Source organism: Pan troglodytes, chromosome X (assembly GCF_028858775.2).
Source record: "Pan troglodytes isolate AG18354 chromosome X, NHGRI_mPanTro3-v2.0_pri, whole genome shotgun sequence".
NCBI classification, from domain to species: Eukaryota; Metazoa; Chordata; class Mammalia; order Primates; family Hominidae; genus Pan; species Pan troglodytes.
Window position 1 is genome coordinate 127,712,632 of NC_072421.2, and position 14,236 is coordinate 127,726,867.

The 14,236-nt window shown below is 41.4% G+C and overlaps 1 protein-coding gene across 4 annotated transcripts in view; it reads right to left on the minus strand.

The window, feature by feature from the left end:
• Positions 1–5,089, minus strand: part of ZNF280C (zinc finger protein 280C) — a 65,983-nt gene extending 60,894 nt beyond the window's left edge. For 2 of the 4 annotated variants that reach the window (XM_016943896.3, XM_016943893.3), the window contains exon 1: positions 4,883–5,020. The gene's annotated coding sequence lies outside the window, so the exon portion shown is untranslated. Of the gene's footprint in view, positions 1–4,882 lie in introns of all 4 variants that reach the window. The other 2 variants (XM_016943894.3, XM_063804881.1) reach the window with 2 other exon arrangements.
• Between the last annotated feature and the right edge of the window lie 9,147 nt (positions 5,090–14,236).

The following is a 14,236-nucleotide window of genomic DNA, read 5'->3' on the forward strand; positions in this document are numbered from 1 at the left end:
GCTGGGCGTGGTAGCATGTGCCTGTAATCTCAGCTACTCAGGAGGCTGAGGCAGGAGAATAGCTTGAACCTGGGAGGTGGAGGCTGCAGTGAGCCGAGATTGTACCACTGCACTCCAGCCTGGGAGACAGAGTGAGACACCATCTCAAAAAAAAAAAAAAAAAAGAAAGAAAGAAAGAAAGAAAGAAAGAAAATAATCAGCTGGTAGGATTTAAGCTTGGGAGTGATGTGGAGAAAAAGTACCAAAGAAAGAACCTAACAAAGATAGCAAAGCTGTACGATTCTGGAGTAGAGAAAGGGAGAGTAGGTAAACATTCGACCGGTCCTGATGATACCATTTAAATACCTGAAGCTAACCATGCCTGAAGCAAATTATCCACAACAGCTTTTCAGTTAAGAGAGAAAATAATTATTCATTTTTGGTTTAATCTACTTTGAGCTAGGTTTCTGGCAACTGTGTTTAAAACTACTAATAAACTCATCAATGGATTACCCCATTTTTCAAACCAGGGTCAACAGACCTCTCAGGAAAATAGATATATTCCAGGTTGTGCAAGAGAGCTCTATAACAATATAATTCTTTTTGTTTTGCTATTTAACTTTTGCTATCTAAAAAAATTAACATAAGCCTGCTCTGGGGATTCCCTGGGTGACCAACCTTATATACCTAAATGACGCATTTGCACTAAATGAAGGGCAATGACCATATGGTTAGCTATAGAAATGAAGGTACTGAAAGGGTTCAAATAAAAAACCTTGCTATTATTTATATATAAGTAGGGAATATATTATATATATAGTATATATAAGTAGGTATGAAAAACTCAATAGAAGTAGGTAGGCAGTGACTCAGCAAAATACTCATTCAATATATGAAAGCTGATTCAAATGGCAATGGTTTTGTAGTTTCACTTGACTGCTTTGTTTTATGGTTGTGTAAGAACTCTGAGAATGTTTCAAACATTTTAAGTTCAGGGGTGTCTGTGAAATGTTTTTCTTATAACAAGAATTGGTATAGTACTCAAATCCAAGAAAACTGGATTATATCTTGGTTCCTTAGACAATTTGACCGGCATCTCAACGATTCAAACTTTCAAAGTAGGTTTTGGGAACAAATTACATACAATTCAGAAAGAAAATAGAGGCTCTTCATATTTTCTTTGTCCAAGTTTTTATACTATGCAAATTATCTTTTTTTCTGAAAGCCTGAACACATGAAGTCCAGGTACATTTTGAGAAGACATTTAATAACTTTATTATTTTATCCTAATTTATTCATTTTCAACTTTTGTCTCTGTTTTCATACTTCATCTATTTGTAGAAAATAGCTGGTTTACACTAAGATTTAAAACTCACTAGCATAATACTTTGCAAAGTTTGCCTATATTTTAAAACATTTTATGTCAGCTTTGGGATGGGGCACTATAATAAAATATACTTCTACAAAGAAGTTTTACTTTATACTCAGGGTATAGACTTTATAGGCATACGCTTTTATTATAATTCATATGTAAAAGATATAATATGGGGAAAAGACTAATGTACAATTACTGGCCTTTTGAAGCCAATCTGTATAGTAAATATTTTATATAAGTTTCATAAGATATTCTATAATCACTAATTCCTAAAGTAACCTTAAGAAGTATGTATTATTAATCAATTTGCTTTTTATAGGAGTAAAACTTATCCACCAGGGAAAATGTAAGTAAGTGCATTGATGGGAACACTGGACATAGGGGCTGAAAACCTGAGTGGGAATTTCTGGTCTACCACTTCCTGGCTGCCAAATCTGCAAGTATAATCAACCTCTGTAAGCCTTAGTTTTTCTATCTGTAAAACGAAAACAGTAATACCTTCCTTGCAGCACTACTGTGAACATTAAATAAAGCAAGTGAAATATTCCTGAACAGTACTTTGCACTATTTTTCTCAACTTCTCCTTCCTTACCTGAAGTCATACCGTTAAGTTGATGAATACAAGCACTTAAAGAAAACAAATCTAGTTCACATGAAGAGCTCAATTAAAATCATATCATAAATAAACTGCATCACATCAGTAGTTCTCAAACTCTTTTATCCCAGGATTTCTTTTCACTTAAAACTTAATGAGAACCCCAATGAGCTTTATGTTTATATGGACAATATGTGTTGATATTTCCCATATTAGAAATTGAAACTGAGACAGATTTCAAATGTTTTTATTTAAAATATTTATAAGCCCATTACAAGTTAATAAAAATACTTTTAATGAGAATAACTTTTAAAAAACAAATCTAATGAGAAAAGTAATATTGGTTTACATTTTTGCAAATGTCTTTAATATTTATCTCAATAAAAAGCAGCTGGATTCTCTCAGTCTCTGGGGAAAAATACTGTATGATCTCACATGTGGAATCTAAACAACTTTATCTCATAGAAACAGAGAGTAGAAAGATGGTTACCAGAGACTTGGGAGTTCAGGGGTGGGACAGATGGGGAAAAGATGTTGATCCAAGAGTACAAAGTTTAATTAGATGGGAGGAATAAGTTTTAGTTATCTATTGCACTACAAGGTGACCACAGCTAATACTAATAATGTATTGTATATTTCAAAATTGCTAAAATAATTTCTAACATTCTCATAACAAAATGATAAATTGGTAAGGTGATGGCTATGTTAGCCTCTTTCAATAACGTATACATATCAAAACATCACATTGTACCCCATAAATACGCACAATTATCATTTGCCAATAAAAAGTTAAAAAGGAAACAAAAAAATGAAAAAAAAAACTCCTTAAAAGAAAACTACTTTGCAGCAAATGAATAAAGTCTAGACGAATACTCTACTTTCAGGAGTCATTTCTACAGTTCATTACTAGTGATGTTTCTCTGAATGTGCAGAGCACTGGGAAAAAAAGTCTAGACATATATATTTGATTCAAATTAGTGAGGAAGGCTGGGCATGGAGGCTCACTCCTGTAATCCCAGCACTTTGGGAGGCCGAGGTGGGTGGATCACGAGGTCAGGCGTTCCAGACCAGCCTGGCCAACATAGTGAAACCCCATCTCTACTAAAATTACAAAAATTAGCCGGGCGTGGTGGCAAGGGCCTGTAACCCCAGCTGCTCAGGAGGCTGAGGTAGCAGAATCGGTTGAACCCGGGAGGCAGAGGTTGCAGTAAGCTGAGATCGCGCCACTGCACTCCAGCCCGGGCGACAGTGCGAGATTCCGTCTCAAAAAAAAAAAAAAAAAAAAAAAAAATTACTGAGGAAATCAAATCTTTTTGAATCACTACTTAAGACAAACTCACTGAAAACCAAGTAGCTGAGATTTGGAGTTATTCAACCTAAGAACTTTTTCAATAGGATATTCTTCAACTCTTCAACATGCTTAGAAATAATATTAAAGTATGAAAAAGTCGAAAAAAAATGAAGCCTTAAAAATAAAAATATAAAGGAAAAAGGAATTGAATAATACTTCTTAAAACTTTTAAGTGAGCCTCCTTGCTTATTCTCCGTGACCACCTCACTCTCACAAAAAGTGAGACATAATACAGCAAATTGAACATTGGATGAGGGTCAGAAAGCCTAGGTTTAAGAATTGGTTCCATCACTTCCTAGGCACATGACCTCGGTAAAGTTCTGTCCTTGAGGCTGTTTCCTCATCTTCAAACAGTTCTAACGACACCCTACAGCCCATCTCAAAAGGGGTGCTACCAATGAAATATACAAATGCAAGATACGATTATAATGGAATCTGTACTGCTGTAGAAACATCAAAGGTACACAGTCTTAATTTTACAAGCAAATCAGTGCCTTTGTAGGCTCAGTGAAGTTTCTGCGTAAGGAGATTAAGTTTGCACAGTAACCCCCAAACCAGGACACCTCACAAATACTAAGAGGAGACTTTTGCAGTTTAAAACTCTACTTCTAGGTTTTAATTTTATGTCTAGGGGCACTAAAAGACATTACAACTCATAGTCCAAACCTGAAAACAATAGTAAAAAAAAATTTAAGGTCGCAGATTTAAAAAACTCCACAAAACTAACAAATCTTTCCAAACAAAGAGAATCCCCTGGATGAAGGTCTCCCGTGCTTGCAGAAGCTGGTTCACTTGACAATTTCCTCTCGAATTTCTCCTTAAAAAAGCATTAAAACCTGAGAGAAGTTGAGAGGAACTCCCTCCATCTCTAGAGCAGGAGTATACCTCAGCATAATTTTTTCCATCTCTTTAAGTAAAACCTGCAAACCTCCTAGTTAGAATAGTGTATTTAACTCCACGTTTCTCCTCAGGGCTCTTATCCTCTAGACAATAACGGAATAGAGCACGATTTCTGTGACAGAGAAGGGAAGTCCCTTTGGCCAGAACAAGGTTGTGGGCATGGAATGACCGGTCCTGTGTGGGGGGAACCTGCGCAGAAAGAAGGGGTCACAGGGTCTCTGATGCCTGAAAGTTCGGAATCCCCTCAAGTCTCTTTTCGTTTGATTGAAGAGACTTGAGGGTGGGCGGGTCTCCGTCAAACATCAGTATCAACCGTACAAAAGACGAAAGGGAGTTGCCTCCAGAATGAAAAGCCCAAACCGGGTTGGAAACAGACCGACAGGACTCAGGAGGTGAGAAGGCTGCCGCAGCTGCCGCGGCCCGCGAAACCACTGCCCGCCGCGGGCCGCCAGGCTCTACCTCCAGAAAACCCTCCCCCTTCAGGGCCCGGCGCAAGATGGTGGCCCACCAGCGACCACGCCGCCAAGCCTGTCCCCTCCCCCGCACCCCCGTCGATCCGCACCGGCATAGAGACCCTCAGCCAGCCGCCCTCAGAACCGCCCTCTGGGGAAGGCTGCCTCAGCCGCGCGGGAGAGCCGCTGCCTGCTTCCGCGCGGCACAGGCGGGGGCGGGGGCCGCTTACCGAGAGCAGAGCAGATCGGTCTGACTGGGGTTCGGATAAGGAGGAGGAGAAAGAGGAGGAGGAAAGGGAGGAGCGCGAAAAACCTCAGGCGACAGCCTCAGCAACAGCGACTCACCCGGAGACTTCCAGCGCAGAACCAACGCCTCAGCCGGGAGCAGAAGTATATAACTGCACGCGCTGCCTCATGGGTAGACGCCGACTCCGCCCCCTGAACATCCGGGGCCTTTTAACCGCCCACGGACGGACGGCTGGTACTTAAATGAGCTCAAGTGCAGCTACTTTACTAACCGTCGAAGGCAGCGGAGGAAGTGTAATTGACTAGCGTGGATGTAGCTTTTCTAAGCAAACGCTCGATTTAACCTGGAGTTGTCATCCCAAAAAATACATTGTACCTGACTACAGAGAAACATGAATTCTGGGTCTTCCTTGTGTGTGAGGGCTACAGACACGAGTTAAAAATATAAATATATTGTTTTCTGGAAATACTGTACTTGAAACACGTCTCAAAATACTAGTTATTTTTACCTTTTGTTTTAAACATATGGTTTTGCTTGTCTCTCTGTTACTTCTAATTGCCATATGGATGCCTATAGTAGTTACAAAAAATGCTAAGGAAAAATACATTTACTCTCACACACAAGGAAGACCCAGAATTCATGTTTCTCTGTAGTCAGGTACAATGTATTTTTTGGGATGACAACTCCAGGTCAAATCGAGCGTTTGCTTAGAAAAGCTGCATCCACGCTAGTCAATTACACTTCCTCCGCTGCCTTCGACGGTTAGTAAAGTAGCTGCACTTGTGCACATGTAAGTACCAGCCGTCCGTCCGTGGGCTGGCCGCGGTGGCTCACACTTGTAATTCCAGCACTTTGGGAGGCTGAGGTGGGTGGATCACCTGGGGTGAGGAGTTTGAGACCACTTCCCTTTCCTCCTCGCCTTTCTCCTCCTCCTTCTCTGAACCCCAGTCAGCCTGACCAACATAGTGAAACCCCATCTTTACTAAAAATACAAAATTAGCTGGGTGTGGTGGCACATGCCTGTAATCCCAGCTACTTGGGAGGCTGAGGCGGGAGAATCACTGGAACTTGTAAATACATTTACAAGAAAAACACTTGCCAAAATACTGCTTACAGAAACATTTTCTAGACATTGTGCTTTGAACTGTAAAAGTTTCTCCTCCCAACTTTCTCCTCAAGGTTTATAGCAGTACTGGTTCATCTCTCTTTTTCTTTTTTCAGACGGAGTTTCGCTCTTGTTGCCCAGGCAGGAGTCCAATGGCGTGATCTCGGCTCACTGCAACCTCTGCTTCCCGGGTTCAAGTGACTCTCCTGCCTCAGCCTCCCGAGTAGCTGGGATTACAGGCATGCGCCACCACACCCGACTAATTTTGTATTTTTAGTAGAGACGGGGTTTCTCCATGTTGGTCAGGCTGGTCTCGAACTCCCCACCTCAGGTGATCTGCCTGCCTCGGCCTCCCAAACTGCTGGGATTACAAGCGTGAGCCACCACGCCTGGCCCAATTCATCTCTTAAGAGTTGCCCAGACTGAAAATATCGTGTGGCTCACATAACACACACGTAAATCCTGTCACTGAATCCTACCATTTTTTTTATTTGAGCTAGTTTTTTCTTTTTTATTTATACAGCTATTTGCTTCTGACCCTGAAAATAAGCTTTACAGGAAAAGACAGAGAATGATCAAAATAAAAAAGTGAAAAGTCCCAAAATCCTGGAGCATGCATAGTTGGTCCCTGCTTCCGGTCAGGGTGATAAGAAAGTCCGGGCACCTTTTCCTTTGATGCCAGCAGGAAATTTAAAACTAGCAAATCTACAGCCGCATGACTCTGTTTTTGGCTGTAGTGGGAAATTTAAAACTTGTAATTCTCCGGCCTGCCTCCTTCTTTGGCATTGGTGGGAAATTTAAAACTGGCAACAAAAATTGGTGCAGTTGAGAAATTTAAAACTTGCAAATCTACAGCCTGTGCGGCATTTTCACCAGCCCCACTTCCTAGATGCTATAAAGGCCCATCCAACTTCCTCTGCCTCTGAAACCAGCCCAGACCTGTTTGCAGCACCCAGCCCTCCCTCACTTACCCCCACTAGTCCCCAGGGTAATAAAATTTCTCTCAAATTCTCTTGTCATATCTAGTGTCACGAGTGTCCACATCCAACCTAAAATTAGGAGGAGGAATGGTCAAACTGCCTCAGCAGGATGACCAGAAAACACTTATACACCCAAATTTCAATCTAACTTATTGTTTTTTTCGTGAAAAATACAGCCAAGAAGACCAGCGGGCTCTGGTCCGTTGACTGTTTGCAGACTCTGGTCAGCAAATTTTCTATCAAGATGAAAATTTGAGAAACTAAATAATAACAATAATTAAAAGGATGTCTGGTGAGAATGGAATTAACACATGGGATATTGTTTGGGTGATTTTTAACTGTTCTTAAAACTCTTCCCCAGGCTTCTAGAAAAACACTCTATATTGGTTCTCTTGACTGGCTGGCCGTACGTTCTTTTTTATTTTTCAGCACTTCCAGTAAATGAGGGCTTACTCCTGTATAGGTTTTTCTGACAATTTTAAAAATTGAGACAAATTTACGTGAAAAAAATCTACCATTTTGAAGTGTACAATAGAGTGATTTCTTATATATATTTACAGTATTGTGCAACCATCACTGCTATCTAATTCCAGAACATTTTCATTACCTCCCACCAAAAAACCTGCAAACCTATTAGTAGCCACTCCTAATTTCCTCCTATTTGTATCCTCTCACCAATCATTAATTAACTTTTTGTATCTATGGATTTGCCTATTCTGGATATCACATATAAATGTAATCATACAGTATGTAGTTTTTCATGTCTAGCTTCTTTCATTCACTATAATGTTTCTGAAGTAGGTTCATCCATGTTGTAGCACATATCAATTCGTTCTTTCCTCCCTCCCTCCCTCCCTCCCTTCCTTTCCAGATGGCCTCTGGCTCTGGCTCTTAGGCTGGAATGCAGTGGGGCGATTTCCAGTCACGGCAACCTCCACCTCCCAGGTTCAAGCAATTCTCCTGCCTCAGCCTCCTGAGTTGCTGAGATTACAGGGTCCTGCAACCATGCCAAGCTAATTTTTGTATTTTTAGTAGAGATGGGGCTTCACCATGTTGGCCAGGCTGGTCTTGAACTCCTGACCTCAAGTGATCCACCCGCCTCAACCTTCCAAAATGTTGGGATTACAGGCTTGAGCCACTGCACCCGGGCCACTTCATTTCTTTCTATTATTGCATGATATTTCATTGTACAAACATATCACTTTCTGTTTATCCATTCTTCAGTTGATGGACGTTTGGGTTGTTTCTGCTTTTGGGCTGTTATAAATAATGTAGCCATAAATATCAGTGTATTAGTCTGTTCTCACACTGCTCTTAAGATATTACCTGAGATTGGGTGATTTATACACAAAGGAGGTTTAATTGACTCACAGTTCCGCATGGCTGGGAAAGCCTCATGAAACTTATACCATGAAGGAAGAGAAAGCAGGCACCCTCTTTACAAGGTGGCAGGAGAGAGAAAGAGTGTGTGTAGGAGGAAATGTCAAACACTTATAAAACCATCAGATCTTGTGAGAACTCACTCATTATCATGAGAACAGCATGGGAGAAACTGCCCCTATGATCTAATCACCTCCCACCAGGTCTCTCCCTCAAAACCTGGGGATTACAATTCAAGATGAGATTTGGGTGGGGACACGAAGTCTAACCATATCAACTGGTGTACAAGAATTTTTTTTTTTTTTTTTTGAGATGGAGTTTCACTCTTCTTGCCCAGGCTGGAGTGCAGTGGCATGATCTTGGCTGACTGCAACCTCTGCCTCCTCAGTTCAAGCGATTCTCCTGCCTCAGCCTCCTGAGTAGCTGGGATTACAGGCACCCACCACCATGCTCGGCTAATTTTTTAGTAGAGACGGGGTTTCAACATGTTGGCCAGGCTGGTCTCGAACTCCTGACATCAGGTGATCCACCTGCCTAGGCCTCCCAAAGTGCAGGGATTAGAGACATGAGCCACCATGCCCAGCCGGTGTACAAGATTTTTTAAAAAGCTTTATGAAGATAAAGTTCACATAAGGTACAATTTATGCACTTAAGTGTGCAATTCAGTGGTTTTTAGTATATTCACAGGTACATGCAACCATCACCACAGTCAATTTTAGAACACTTTCATCACCCTAAAAAGAAATTCTGGCCAGGCACGGTGGCTCACACCTGTAATCCCAGCACTTTGGGAGGCCAAGGCGGGCGGATCACAAGGTCAGGAGATCGAGACCATCCTGGCTAACACAGTGAAACCCTGTCTCTACTAAAAATACAAAAAATTAGCCGGGTTTGGTGGCGGGTGCCTGTAGTCCCAGCTACTCGGGAGGCTGAGGCAGGAGAATGGTGTGAACCTGGGAGGTGGAGCTTGCAGTGAGCCGAGATCATGCCACTGCACTCCAGCCTGGGCGACAGACCAAGACTCCATCTCAAAACAAAGAAAAAAAAAAGAAATTCTATGCACATTCGTCACGACATCCTTACTCACCCTACCCCTCTTTTCAGCTACCCTCCTGCCCTACACAACTACTAGTCTACCTTTTGTCTGTGCAGATTTCCCTGTTCTTTATATTTCATATAAATGGAAGTATATAATATGCTGTCTTTTGTGACTGGCTTCTTTCCCTTAGCATAATGTTTTCAAGGTTCACTCACGTTGTAGCATGTGCTTATTTCCTTTTTATGGCTGAATAATATTCCATTGCATGGCTATAGTATATTTTGTTTATTCATTTGTCAGTTGATGAACATTTGTGTTGTTTCCACTTTTGGGCTATTATGAATATTCCTGTGCAAATATTTGGGTGAAAATATATTTTCAATTCTCTTTGTTATATAACTAGGAGTGTAATTGCTGAGCAATATGATAACTATAATTAACTTTTTGATGGACTGTTAAACTTTTTCACCATGGCTGCACAATTTTTCATTCCCACGAGGATTTATTATGATTCCAATTTCTCCACAAACTCACCAACACTTGCTATTTTCCATTTTTGTTTTTCTTATTTTGGTTATAGCCACCCTAATGAGTGTAAAGTAGTACCATGGTTTCTGCTGGCTTCTGATCTCAGAATTTCTGCCACTTCCTACAGTCAGTCCACTGGTCCCGGGTTTTACCCTTTGATCTGCTGTGGTGGGCCCACTTGTTCTCCATTCAACATCCGTGTTACACAGGAACTGGGAACAAGTCAGGGAAACTAAACCTCAGATCTGCCATCTGCCTGAGCCTGAGGCATTCTCATTTTTATTTTGATATCACTGTGCTTTAGGATGGTACACAGAAGCCCAATAAACAGCCTCTTTCTAGAGCAAGATGGCATGGGTGAGGAGTTGGAGGAGGTAAAGGAAGAGAGGGGGTGGAGAGGACGGAGGAGAGGACGGGGGATGAGGATGAGAAGGGATAGAAGGAAGGAGAAGAGATAAGAAAGGATGGAGAGGAAGGGAGAATTATCCATGACCTGAAAAAGTTGAACCCCTTCCTCTAGTTACATTTCCAGTTTCTTTCCTGGCCTGAATTTGGGCGGAGCCTGATGCCCAAGGCAGGTGTTTTGTGTACATCTAGCAGCTATAATGTTACCAAGCACAGAGAAGTTTGAAGCAAGTCACATAGGAATATTTATTGGGCTTCCCAGGCAGCATCATGAAGTGGGCTGACAGATTGTGTTTTCAATTTACTCTACGTATTACTGTTAAAAAGTCCTTAAGATTGTTGTTTTGTTTTCTTTTTTCTCAGTATGAGTATGGATCCTCAGTGGCTTTTGGTCAACTCATTCTCCTTCTGAATATGGAGACAGTTTGGAAGCAAATACACGAAGTGCTGAACCCCTAGTCATATGCCCTCAAAAGTGACATTGGCAAAATGTTAAAACTAACTCTTGTTATCTTTCTTTTAAATATCTTGGTCAGGCGTGGTGGCTCATGCCTGTAATCCCAGCAGTTTGGGAGGGCGAGGTGGGAGGACCCTGAAGTCAGGAGTTTTGAGACCAGCCTGGCCAACATGGTGAAACCCTGTCTCTATTAAAAATACAAAAATTAGCTGGGCATGATGGTGGGTGCCTGTAATCCCAGCTACTTGGGAGGCTGAGGCAGGAGAATCGCTCGAACTGGGAGGTGGAGGTTGCAGTGAGCTGAGATGGCACCACTGCATTCCAGCCTGGGCGACAGAGTGAGACTCCATCTCAAATAAATAAATAAATATCCCTTCCCATCTGGCATCCAAGAGCACATATCACTTCCCCACCTTCTGCCTATCCACGAAAACTCCAAGTCCCCTAAACTCTCGTTGGCTGGAATATAAAAGTCTAAAAGTGCTGGAGTTTCCCCCTACTCACGTTAGAAGAGCTGACTATAGATATCTCTTCTTGACTTGTTCAGTTATGTCACGTTGGTAGGTTGAAACTTGCCATGATGAAAGTATTAACACCACAGGAAATCAACAAACACTACTAATGAGAGCTGGATTACCAGCATAAACCCCTGGTTGAATTCTATGGCTTCAGTCTCTATGGCCTAATGCTTAAGTAAAGGTGCCTCAGAAAGCTCCTCATATTCTTTTAAACCAAAGCAGCAATTCCATGTTTACATTTTGAGCTTCTACCTAATATTTTTTTGAAGAAAAGTTTCCACTTATACGAAATAAATGATAAACATTTGAAAGCTATTGTTCTAGGCCAAGCCACCAGTTTTGAAGATGTGTTCATGGAAACCCAGAAAGGTTAAAATAGTTATTCAACATCACACAAGGGACAAGAGAAAAAAAGCAGGGCAAGTACTGGGACCTAGGTTTCCTTAATCCCAGTCCAGTGCTCTTCCCATCTGTACTTAATAATACTGCATTAAAATGTTTCCTGTTCTGTTTCTCATCCCATCGAAAATGGGTTTGTCAAGTAGTCTGTCTAATAAAATAATCAACGTTCCCAGGAACGTATGTTTATTATGAGTGGGGCCTTCTAGAGAAAATGCCCCCTCAGAACACTTTAGTGAATGGAAGGTATTCACTTTAGTGAATGAAAGGAAAGAAAATAGGCAGGAGTAGAGATACCAGATATACACAAATGATAAAAATTGTGGATAAAAATTATACAGCACTTATTGTGTGCAAAGCACTGTTCTCAGTACTTTATAAATATGAATTATTTCATACAACAACTCTATCAGTAAAGTACTCTTATTACCATCCCACTTTACAGATGGCACAGAGATATCAAATAAATTGTTGTCACAAAACTGGAAAGTGGTAAAACTAGGATTTTAACCCAGGCATTCTGGTTCTAGCATCTGGCATCTTAGCCATTATGCTATCCTGTCTCTTTAGGTGATCAATAAATATATGTCTCTTTAGGTGATCAAATAAATATAAATATATAGCTGATCAAAAAATATATATATATAATTATACTATCCTGTCTCTTTAGGTGATCAATAAATAAAGATAGTGAATGAATGAATAAGCATATAAATAGCATGAGACACCAAGATCGGAGGTTTTTGGGGTGTGTTTTAAATAACAGAGGGAATATCACACCATGCTGTCTTCATGTAGAACCAAATATAAGTGAAATAGAGTAAGTAGCCAGTAGAATGTATCTCCCAGGAAGAAAAAGTCACTCCTATCAAAGGTTTGGTGGAAGAGATATGCTTAATCACCTGGGTCTCTAAGATTTCAATTAATGCCTTTCTATGCCTCTCACATTTCTGATTAAGCCACTTAGTGGTAGAGGACTCTTGAGCTAGTCCCAAGGATGATCAGGCCACTTATATAATTTCTAGGAAAAGAGAGTTTTCACACTCCTCTGGTAACTGTATACATAGATTGACTTAGCCTTTCAAAGCGAAAGGTTTAAATGTATGTAATCAGGACTTTGCATTATGCTATATGTCAGAGGAAAGGCACAAGTAAGTATGCAACATAGACGCTTCTCTTATGGCATTAACATCTGTTGGCAGGTTAGGCCCAAAACCCCAGAAATGATGAGTGAGCAATACAAGAACATGTATAATCAACTATTAACTTTGTGTGGTTCAGACTGTCAAGTACAGAAAAAATTCAGAGAAATGGAAAATTACAGCAGATGGAAGTAGACATGGAAGGCTTGCTCTTAAGCTTGAGTTTAGACCAAGCAGGATCTTGAAGGTTGAATACAATTTAATAAGGCAAAGAAGAGGCATTTCAGGTAAGAACAGTGACAGGAGAAAAGGTAAGGAGACAGAATTGAAAAGAATGCTTCTGTGAGACAATAATGGGACCAGTCTGATTAGAGGAAATGTTGTGTATGAGCAAGGCAGGAGAATAGGGTCTGGAGGCAGGGAACCTAAGGCCGTTTCCTGCTGACTTCCTAGAAATAAATTGAAAGGAAAACCCTAACTTTCCACGCCTAAGTAACAAGAGGACTAGAGGATACTCCCTTTGCAAACCTTTTCTGTGCAGCAGATGGAACATTGAAAGCACCTCTGATTGGTTGCTTTTTCTCAGGCCTCTGAGCCCAAGCCTGCATGTATACATCCAGATGGCCTGAAGTAACTGAAGAATCACAAAAGAAGTGAAAATGGCCAGTTCCTGCCTTAACTGATGATATTACCTTGTGAAATTCCTTCTGGCTCAGAAGCTCCCCCACTGAGCACCTTGTGACCCCCGCCCCTGCCTGCTAGAGAACAACCTCTTTTGACTGTAATTTTCCGCTACCTGTCCAAATCCTGTAAAACTGCCCCACCCCTAACTCCCTTTTACTGACTCTCTTTTTGTACTCAGCCTGCCTGCACCCAGGTGATTAAAAAGCTTTATTGCTCACACAAAGCCTTTTGGTGGTCTCTTCACATGGACGCGCATGACATTTGGTGCCATGACTTGGATTGGGGGACCTCCCTTGGGAGATCAATCCCCTGTCCTCCTGCTCTTTGCTCCGTGACAAAGATCTGCCTACGACCTTGGGTCCTCAGACCAACCAGCCCAAAGAACATCTCACCAATTTTAAATTGGGTAAGTGGCCTCTTTTTACTCTCTTCTCCAACCTCTCTCACTATCCCTCTACCTCTTTCTTCTTTAAATCTTGGCACCACCCTTCAATCTCTCCCTTCTCTTAATTTCAGTTCCTTTCCTTTTCTGGTAGAGACAGAGGAGATGCTTTTTATCCATGAACCCAAAACTCCGGCGCCAGCCACAGACTCGGGAAGACAGGCTTCCCTTGGTGTTTAATCACTGCGGGGATGCCTGCCTGATTATTCACCCATGTTTCAGAGGTGTCTGATCACCGTGGGGACACCTGCCTTGATC